The 10,973-nt window shown below is 49.0% G+C and overlaps 1 protein-coding gene across 2 annotated transcripts in view; it reads left to right on the top strand.

The window, feature by feature from the left end:
- The first annotated feature begins 10,882 nt into the window (after positions 1-10,882).
- Positions 10,883-10,973, top strand: part of SMAD2 (SMAD family member 2) — a 66,321-nt gene continuing 66,230 nt past the window's right edge. For both annotated transcript variants that reach the window (XM_019531790.1, XM_019531791.1), the window contains exon 1: positions 10,883-10,957. The gene's annotated coding sequence lies outside the window, so the exon portion shown is untranslated. The remainder of the gene's footprint in view (positions 10,958-10,973) is intronic.

The following is a 10,973-nucleotide window of genomic DNA, read 5'->3' on the forward strand; positions in this document are numbered from 1 at the left end:
GCAGCAGGAGCAATGGGGGAGCAGTAGCAAGGTGGGAGCCCTCAGGCTGCATGTTAAAGCATCATGGGCTGCATGTGGCCCAAGGGTCACCGTTGGCTTAGTGTAAAGGTTTTCATGTGCGTGACTATGCCCCCCTCCTTCATCTGCAATTGCACGAGCTGTATCTTCTTTCATCTGCGATTGCTTACCAGTTCCCTGTGAAACTGCACATGATCGTAGGAAGGTATTTGATGTGGCTTCAGAAGAGCTGGTCGACACCTGAACTTCAGTGAAATCTTGACTTATGTGTTATAAAATAGCTGTCTTCTGCTCCTGTTTGTTCCTGTAGTTTGTCCCAGTGAGGTTTCATTTTTCCCTTCCTTTAGTGCAATAAGCGTTAATTTTTTTTTTTTTTACTTTAGCTTATCTAGGTAGGGTAGCTTGAGAGATCCAAAGGTCTTTCATGAAATATCTTCCACCTGTGAATGAGGTTAAGGACCACTTCACTCCCTCTCCACAATGGCATAACAGCTGGGTGGCATAACAGCTGAATAGCAGCAAAGTTACTGAAGTCATATAACTCTTTATTGTTTATAGGCAAAGATGGTCTAATGACTTATTTAACCCTCTATTGGTTCTGTCCTAGAAGATTATACAACATATGGTTGTAATCCTGGAAACACTTATGCAAGGGGAGGTGGTTTAGCCTTTCTATAACCCTTTATCAGACATGGAAGGGGCAGTTTAATCCTTAGTCATGGAGGAGGGGTTTAATGCTATTACTTCACCCTTTGTGAGCAACAGAGGGGGAGAGGGCTTAGCTCAGCTGCACCAGCTCTTGTAAACAATGCAATCCTGCAAGACCACAAAGAGTTGCAACCTTCATGGTCTTTGGAGGAAGTAATGAGAGAAACACTCCCCTTCACAATGCACAGTTACAGTTTCAGTGTCTCCAGGGACCGCTTTTGCTATTTCTGTGTGTTTCGGAACGCTTAGCTGGCTTGTAGAGGGAAGAGAAACTACCTTGCAAGTCATTCCTGAGATAAGATAATGGGGAGCCTGACCAGTGCCACTTGAGACAAGTTAAGAACAGAATCCAGGTCTCTAACAGAATGGAATTGAATTTCATCTGCTTTGTCGCACAACCTTCTGGAAGGGACATGCCAAGGTCCATAGCTCTAATGTGATCTGTGTCACCCTCTACTAGTTACCCTGCCCCCCCCTCCGTACCCTACCATCCACATCCCCACACACACACCCACACCCCCCCCTTCCTCTCCCCCCTCATTCATGACTCCATCACTCCTTCCAAGAGAGTGATAAATGGCAGAGACTTATTTTTCTTCCACCCTGAGGTCCCAGGTTCACTGCCCATAGATGACCTAAACAGGGTAACAGCTATAATTGGCTCTGCTGCTCACAGCCACTAGACCACAGTCTGCTGCCAGAGGTTATGAACAGCTTCGTAGCCAGATGCAGAACAGAAATGAAGCGAACCCAAGAAGTGGGGGGAAAGCATGAAAATACAAAGAATAAAATGCACCAAGCTTTTTTATGAAAGCAAAGTACAAATACAAAGCAGAGGCAATAGCAATGTAAAGGGGCAGGGGAGGTGTGATTAAAAAATTCCTGCGTGTAAGGTCATGAGCAATAATTTTGGAAAGAAAACTCATTATTGCCAAAGCTTTTACCTGCAGAAGAAAATAATAACGACACTATATCAAGGAAGTGAACAGTAACTCAAGGGATGAAACTTTGTGTGCATCTTTACATTAATGTAGTATAAATGACTATCAGCAGATGCAAAGATACAGCCAGAAATCAAATGCTAAATACATGGGGGACATCAGTAAATATGCTAGGCTACAAAGACTTCCTCAGGGGTATGCAAGAGAAGAGTACAGAATAGCAACCTATCAAAGTCAAAGAATAAAGGATGGCGCGACTATAATACAGATTGGACCATATAAATTATAAGCAGAATATCAAGGGAAAATCTGCAGACTGGAATTTCAGGTCATACAAAAAACACAGAAGCTACTGGTTCCAGCTACAAAGAGTAATGTCTCAATCTGGTTTGTGGAAAACATTAAAACAGAAGGAACAATTCATAAAATAGACACAAAAACAAAACAAAACAAAACATACAACTTTACAGCAAGGCTGCGAAAAGACTGCCAAATCATTTTGGAAGACTTCATTGCTGACCTCCCACAGCAATACCCTGATCCTGAAAAGTAAGTGTTCACACCAGGACTATTAAATAGTTTCCAAATTCTAGCTGTTTCTGAACCAATCTGTTTCCAAACCAATTCTACTTCAGGGTACGGGCACACAGCACATGCACACTAGTGACAGTTTGTACGCTGATGTAAGTCACATCGGTGTCCAGAACAGACAGAGGACCAGCTCTCTAGAGATGGCTGCCTGCAGCAAGCTGCATGACAGCGACTCACAACTAGGTGATGGGGGAAGCCAGTAATAACCTGTGTGCACTGAGCAAACTGCTACCTTCCAGTGAAGCTGACTACGGATGAAGACACGTGACCGGTCCAGCAGCATATACAGTATTTACTCGCTTACCACATGCACCGTTTCCCAAAAATCAGCTGTCCAAAATTGGGGTGCATGTCTTAAGCAGAACTGGAATAAAAACGTGGAGACGATGTGCTCTAATAGCGTCTGTCTGGCCCAGCAAGCAGCAGAGGAGGAGTTCAGTGTTAACCCTTTCATGATCACCAAGGAATAGGTAATAGCCTTTGGCCAAGCAGCTGCTATCAATTCTTTAAGGTCCGTGAGAGTTTTAATGCAGTAACTGTGCCTAAAATAACCATTAAGCTGGTTGAGCGTGAGCAAGCTATTGTATGTAGTTGGCCATGACTGGAAAACTCTTTTTCTTCATTCTGCCTTCAAAAAAGCAAGGTGCGTGCCTTATTTAGCTGTGTGTGTATGTGAGAAAATACGGTAGATACCTCTGGCTTGCAAAGGAATAATTTAACCCCCAAGTGGAGTGGCATATTCCAGTATAAGGCTGTATGTCATGTGTCTATCCATATTTAAATGAGTGTAAATACAGCATACACCCTTGGATGTGGGCGAAACCCTGAAGCAACTGCTGGACAAAGAAAGAGCAGCATAGAAATGTTTGCCTTAACACAATGCGGTCACTACCAAGGAGCTGGTGACCAATTCTCTCATCCCAAAATGTTGCGATTTGGAGAAGGAAGCAACCATATAACACAAAAAATAACAATTAAACTAGTCTTGTAGGATTGCTCAAAAAGTGTGATACGAGGTAACTTGCCTGTTGAGGTCCTTATCGCCAACGGAACAAAGTTGTGTCCAAAATTGAAAGAAATGTCTTGCAACATAGTGTTCGTGTGTGAAAAGTTTGACTAATACATTTAGGACAGGAAATCATTTAAATAGGAAGTAACTGTAAACCACCAGAGAGCATTTTTCAAACCCATTGGTAATACCCTGAGTACATGCTCCTGAAAAAGCAGAGAGGCATCTCACAAACACACTGCAAGAAAGATGTATGTAGCTGACTTTTCATCCAGTCTTGTAGCCTGCAAATATGGCAAGATTGCGATTCGCAACCTGAAAGAAATCTAGAGAACACAGAGAAGGAATCACCCAAATCAGTAGTAGGATGATAGCAAGGCAGGGGCTAGAAAGAACTGGGAAACAAACAGCACAGGATAAAGATGTACAAGTGTTCATGCCCATCTTTCTCTTAGAAGAACCAGACCCTAGCAGGCATGCGTAGTGCCTCCATTGGAGTTAATATAAGCATCATGTAGAGAGGCAGTCATACCTTAACATCTGAATCCTTGGAACTGATCAGGAATATGCAGTGCCACTCTGGAGCAGAAGTGTGTCTCTGGAAAGCTGCATGCCATACGTTGGCTGAATGTGAAACTGGATGGTGATCTTGGTGGGCCAATGTAAACCAGGCAACAAAAAAAAAATAGTGAAAATACACATCAAACTCAACAGATCTCAGAGCAAAGGAGGAATGGACCTTTTCAGTGCAAAGCACATACGGTACCTTGGTATTGTGGACTCCTGCTCACTCTTTTTGGGAGCAGAGCAGCTGTCAGACACTACTGCAGTGACCATCCAAGATAAAGCAATGAAGCGTTGAAGTGTTTCGGCAGCTTGGCTTCATAAGCTGTGCATCCTCAGACAAGCATAGTTTATCTGTGATCGGGATTGCATTGCTACTCCCCAGCCACTTGAATGACAGAGATTGAATAGGCAGTTACAATCTCTCAGGTTCCATTAAGGAAAGCTGTGCAAGGGAAACCAAATATATGGCAAACCATTCTTGAAGAAGGAAACCCTCCACGATAGCAGCCTGGTGCAGTGCTTTGTGTCACAGCATGTGGAGATCCAGCATTATTACAGCTGGCCATACTGGAAGGAGGAAAAGGCAAAACAGGGAAAGAGATGCACAGAGCATTTCTACCCTGTCAAAGGACCACAATGTGGAGGGCTACAGAAAAATGAGGCGTACCCCTGTGCAGCACATCCTGAAAAAGATCAAACACATCTTCGAGTGGTGCTGGGCCCTTGTCAATAAGCTCTCTCCCTCTGGTGTACTCTCAGCATCACACAGGCACAATACTCTTTGTATTCATTCTGGTGTGTACTAGCCATGGCATGGACATGTGTGCAGGGCTTCCTCGTGTGGTCTTTTAATGTTTTAGACATGCCCACAAGGGCCAAAGCTTAATATGAGAGACAAGGGAAGGCCGTCTCAGCCCTACAGGAGGACACCCTGTTAAGATCAAATTATTTCCCTAGGACAGATCCTGTGTTGAATAGCTCAATCTTTCTTGATATGGTGTTGCAGTAGGTTGGCATATATTTAACCCAGACCAGGCACACATTAGCCACTCTGAAGAGGAGAGAAAGATGTGAACAAGGAGGAGCGTCAAACACTTGTTCTGCTGAGATTTCGTCAGCTGGACAGGGGAAGAGTTAGGCATTAGAGCAGGCTTTCAGAACATCACAACGTAAGAGGAATCCAGTGCAAGGCAGTGCCCTGTCAGCACACGAAAAACTTGCACTCTTTCCCATGTGATACCAAGCTTCCTGGCAGACACAGGGACAGAGCTCAGGCAGCAGTGAGCAGTGCTGAGGACTGCACGGTTGAAAGGATCCCCAAGAGCCATAAACATTTCTGAGCTAAGGGATCAGGCAAGTCTCCAGGTACCCAGAGCCGAAGACTAAGGGCCCCATGTCTGCTGCCAGGCTGCCCACTGCCTGCAAATTGTCCAGATCAGCAGCAGACGTGTATGCCTTTTGGATTAGCTGCTTTTGCATGCAAATGCGTGAGCAGCTGGGGTTTCTTGCTGTGCCTGGAAGCTGCCACGGGCAGATGTGAGCAATGCTCCTTCTACTGTGGCTGAACCTTTTGTGCAGGGACTGCCAATTCCCACCCTCCTGCACCAACACGTGCCAGCTTCCCATCCTCCAGTGTGGGGCCACCTGCCAGCTTTGATAGCCTTGCATCTGTATTTGGCACCCTGGCAGCTGCTATGTTTTGTGCACTCCCTTCCCCCCTACCTCTGGATGTGCCACACCAAAGGCAGAACTCTGTGCTGCAGTTAGCTGTGTTTTATAGCAATGTGCCTCTGGGGTTCCTAGCAGAAACTAAAGAGCAAGAAGCAGCATTTCACTCCATCCCTGCACACACCATAGATGAGCCCGTACAGATGGCTTATACCCATGCCATCGATTCCACCCATGCACAAGACCACATGACATTTTTTCAGATAGCTAGAGCAGGAAGAGGTGCCAATCGCTGGTGATAAGCTTTTATAGCCCAGCAGGCCTGGACCATGTCTGCTTGGGAGATAAACTGGAAGGGTATAGGAAGTATTTTTGCCAAGCTGTAATGTTGCTGGGGGGTGGCAGGCTTATTCTTGTTGCTGAACAGGAAGCTGCCCCCTTCCATCTGTGAAGGCCCTTTGGAGGCACCATCTCAATGGACAGCAGCCAGGTGTGTCTAGCATGGCTCCCACAGGCCTTTGCTAAAAGGTGATTTTCCTGTTTTTAAAAACATGCTGCTGGGACTAATAGTCTAAGGTTGGGGTTGACCAACACAAGAAATGCAGAAGAGCACAGACGCACAAGAGATCACCAGCTTGGTGCCACACTGCTCCCTGGCGCCCCATGTGCTGACATTGTGGAGTGGCCTGCATGACAAGGCGCAGAATGTGCAGCACTTCTGCTCACACCAAGGCGGGGGACCCCTTTGCTGTATCAGAGGAGTGCAGACCACTTGGCAGCAAGGTGAGGGTTCACATCATATGCTCTTGTGAACTATAAACTCTTGCAAACACAATGAAGGAGGCGTCCTCTTTCTCAGGGTAGCCAGCCAGCAACCCAAGGTCTTCTAAGACTGAGAAGAGGCTCTGGAGATGGCATCCTGGAAAATATGGGATGAGTGAGTCTTTTTCTCTCAAATGAAGGAAACCAAGCATGGAAGAACAACCTCTCATCACCAGTCTTGGCTTTTAGGCTTGGCACATGGTGCTCTCAGACTTTCAAGGGTGCAATCAATAACAACTGAAGAGCATCTTGTTATCCTAAGGGCCGGGAAGAAGTAATGCAAGAACGAGCTGCTAGGAAACATGGTCAGCCCCTCTGCTGAGCAAATTAGGGCTCCAGGTATCTGCTGTGCATGGGGTGACACCAGCAGCATTGCTGGAAGGACTGACATAGTCCTGGAGAGAATCTTGAGCCAGTTGCAGGAGCTAGCATAAAGAAAGCCGCCATGAAAATGAAGACCATGCCTGTCACCCAGGAGTGGTAACATCCAGTTCAAACAGCAGATGCCATGTGCCTCAAACATTCAGTGTTCCTGGAGTCCTGAACAAGGCTTAACACTCAGTCGTCTCCTGTTAGTTGTGTATTATAACCCTTGCCAGCCACCACCTGTCCCCAGCCCGGTTGTGCTTCTTCTCCATACTGCAACCACTTGAGAATGCTTCGGCACTGGAAATAGTATTCAGGCAACAGGACACCTGCCAAGACTCCTCCCTGGCTGACAGGGTAAGCAGCCACGAGTGGGAGCTCGCTGCTTCGATCCTTCTAGCTCTTGCTTTTCCACCATTCCAGGTGCCAGGGCCCCTGGCCTTACACAGCAGGGTGTGTCTACATGAGACAGTTTACTACGCAGTAGAGCAAATTACTGCATAGTAAGCATCACTGTCTACACGTGCACACTCTTACCACTCTGTAATTTGCTCTACTCGGCAGTTAATTTGCTACCTGCAAATGCAAGTAGCAGATTAACTGCTGAGTAATTTCTGCACAGTAAGGCACATGTAGATGGCTGACCAGGAGCAAATTTGCTCCCAGGCAGCAGGAGGCGGGAGATTGCTCCCTGCCTCTGGGAGCTGCTGGCAGCCAGGGCAGACTCTACTAGCGGAGCGCAGGTGGGGACAATGTCCCTAGCAGCAGGGACCTCCTGGCACTAGAGTAAATTACTTTGGAGTAAACCCAACCAGCAGCATATGCATGTGTAGACAAACCCAGGGAAGAGCAGATTCTCTTCACATTGGAGCTTGGGCCAGCACAAAGACTGAAGAGCTCCTGGGCCCATGAAGCTTGCACTGGTAGATTTTCCTGCATTTGTGTACAGTTTGTTTTCCCTGCCTGTCTATGTCTGATCCCTTTTGCACTTGCTGAAAGCTACAGTCCAGGTATCTCTGCTTAGCTGTGCCTTTCTTCTCTGTGGTGGTTCATTTCTTCCGGCAAATACATATGTCAGCCCAGGAACAAGATCTCCACACTGTTGCTTTGTATGTGTGACAGATTGGCCAAGTCCATTTGCACTATAGGTAACTTAAGGGAGTCCCACACAACAGATCCACATTTTCAGGAGCTGAGGAAAGACTAAGCCAGCCTCTGGCCTCAGCTGTCCAGCTCTTGTGCACCCCTCGTCCTTACTCCTGCAGATGCTGGGCAGGACACAGCAGGTACTGGCTAGCTGCCTCTAGCCTGATGCCAACCAAGTACAGCAGGTGCCACTTGGCCTTCTGCTGCCTGAGGGCATGCTGAGCTGTTGTTCTCAGGAGCAGGTTAGGCAGTCACTGCATTTCAGTGATGCTGTTGATTTCTGTGCTGCTAGAAATTCTAGCAAATCTCCTTTTCTTCATCAATGTAAATAAGGGGCTATTGAAAAGTCTAGTGTTATGCACTGTTGCCACGATGTTCTGCTTTAACATGGATAAATCTCTAGTGATGGCTGACCAGGCTGTGAAGCATGACCCATTGCATCCTACAGATAAACTTTTGAGGCCTGGTGGGAAAGAAAAAAATGGAATATGTTTTCTGTCAGTCACTTCTGTGCAAGCTCATAGGTTCAAAGCTGTTGATAATCTGAGGTTAGCACACCTGAAACATGCAGGAACAGTGTTCTTGGGGGCCTTCTGTGGCAGTGCATACTTATGCACAGCAGTACCAATAGCAGATCTGACCACATCAAATTGGTTCTCCATGGATCAGCACAGTTGATAGGGGTTGATAGTTTCCAGACAGTGCTTGCCACAAATTTCTCCATAGACCTCAGGGAGAACGGCCTCTGCAGTTCTGGAGTCGGCTCCCCATATAATTTTGCAGGACAGCAGTCTTCTACATCCTGAAGTTTTCCCACCACTGCTGGTGGTCCTGTGTCTGCAGCACAGTCCCAATCTCAGCTTGCTTCCCACATCAAGAACTGGAGGTCCGCAGACTGGCAATGATTTGAGACCGAGCAAAAGCTCTTGGCACCTAGATAGCCTCATCTTTGGGTGGAACAGCCTGCACAGGTCAGTTAAGTGTCATGCGATAGGATGGTCCATCTCAGCCCTTGGGTGCTGCGCCTGCCACAGCAAAATTTGCAGCTGCTCATTGATACAGATGAAGGCTTGAAGTGAAGCGTGCACACAGCCATAGGAAGCTAGAAGTGGCCTTGTAATCCAGTGAGTGGATATAGCACATTAAGTTGATGAGGTCAGAATGCATCCAGGCTACACTCTTCAGTTTGAAAATGGCACCGTGCCTCTTAAAAAGAGGATGCCAGGTCAATCTGGGGATTTTTTTTTGTTGAAACATGGACAATAAACCTGGAGATTTTCAGGCATGCTCCTCCCGAAGTCCCACTATGCTGCAAAAGGATACTTCATCTATTCCTCACTTGATGCAGCTTGGAGCACACTCAGGTTTTCATGCACTTGCTCTCATTTGTAGCAAACTGAACACACCAGGGTCATTATACACAATTGCCATGGGGGTGATTTGCTCATGGTTTATGCCTTGAGGTTGGCCTTTCAAGAGGACTTGAGAGAGCTGTAGGGGTGGACTGGAGAATGAAGCCTGGACAGCGTGTAGTATTGGCTTGCTTTGCTTTTTTAGGCTTTGCTGCTGAACATAGGGTAGAAAGCTGGGCGTGAAGCCTGCCCAGCTCAGCAGGGATTAGCAATGCTTCCCATCTAATGGATCTAATGCATTTTAACAGGATCTGAAGGGGGTGGGACGGGGACGTGGCTCTCCAGGGGATCCAGTTATGCTTACTATGACTTTTATTGAAGCGGAGTTGGGGGACGGGGGCGCCCTAGGAAGACCCTGGGCGAGAACAGCTGGGAGGGTTGGGGAGGTTCTCCCACAGCTTGATACGGGGTGTTTATACCGGGCCCTGATGGCAGGCAGGGGCTGAACCAGAGGGGGCCCCAAATGTTAACTGCCCCACATCCATCTCCCCACAAGGGAAGAGGTGGCTTTGCCCCCCTCTTAACTCTTTCTTAGCCAAAGGCAGCGCCATTTAACCCCTTAGTGGCCAAGGGGGAGAGGTAGCTTCACCTCCACGTAACCCTTTATTAAGGAGGCAGCTTCGCCCTCTTCTCTGGGGCAGGTCCAGGGGGTGCAGTGGTACAGTCACATCCCACCCAAAGCTTCAGACCAACTGCCTGGCAATGGCAGCGGCTTGTCTATGGCTTCAAAACTTATTATAATCCGAGTCCTTCTCAACTCTTCCCTTCGCAGGCATCACAGACCCTCTCTCTCGTGGTCTTCACCTTCCGCTAATCAAGCCAATCTTTCTTCTGCAATTCGCTGCCTGCTGCCGGTAGCGTCGCTCCTATTTCTCAGCCTGGCAGGCTGGTTTGAACTCTAGCGACAAACACCGAGTTGCCGACAGCAGTTGTATGAAGCGTTTACACTCTGGATTCGTATGCGGTGGTTGGACAGGGATGATCCTGCCTCGGGCGGCGGCTCGGCTTAGATGACCGTGAGACCTCACTTGCAGCCCCACTTCACCTCTCATCGGCTGCGGGGAGGGGGCTTGGCCCCCACTGAACCTCTTATTGGGCAAGGGGCTTCATCCCCCACTTAACCCCTCATTGGCCAAGGGGAGGGGGCTTCGCCCCCACTTAACCCCTCCCTGGCCGAGGGGGGCGCTGCTTTGGCCTCATCACGTCGCCGCGCGGAGGGATACATGACCGCGGCGGCGGAAGGATCGCGGCCCCCAGCCCCGGTGCGGCTGCGTGCCTGCGCGTCAACCAAGCTAGCAGCAAACCCTCCCCTCCCCCACACCGCGTCCCGGCCGGCGCAACCACCCCCACCCAACGGGCGCTCGGGGAGTGCCACCCGCGGCCGCCAATCAGCGCGCGCCGCTCCCCGCCCTCGCGCCTGCCCCCACCGGGAGGGGGTTGGGAAGCGGCCTCGCGTCCCTCGCGCCCATTGGCTTCCGAGTCCGCCAATCCCCCTGCTCGGGGGAGGCCCCGCCTGGCGCACCTTGGCCAATCGCGGCTCGCGCTCCTTCGCAACGGACCGGCGGCGAAGCCAATCAGACGCCCGGCTCCGGGTGCCACGGGGCCTGTCGCGGCCAATGGCGGCCGAGGGGGCGGGCGCTAGGAGGAAGCCAGCGACCGAGCGAGCTACAGGGAGGGAGGCGGGAGTGGCGCCGCTGGCGGAGGCGCAGGTTGGTGTCGGGCGGC

Source organism: Crocodylus porosus, unplaced genomic scaffold (genome assembly GCF_001723895.1).
Source record: "Crocodylus porosus isolate Cpor-Errol unplaced genomic scaffold, CroPor_comp1, whole genome shotgun sequence".
Classification (NCBI taxonomy): domain Eukaryota; kingdom Metazoa; phylum Chordata; order Crocodylia; family Crocodylidae; genus Crocodylus; species Crocodylus porosus.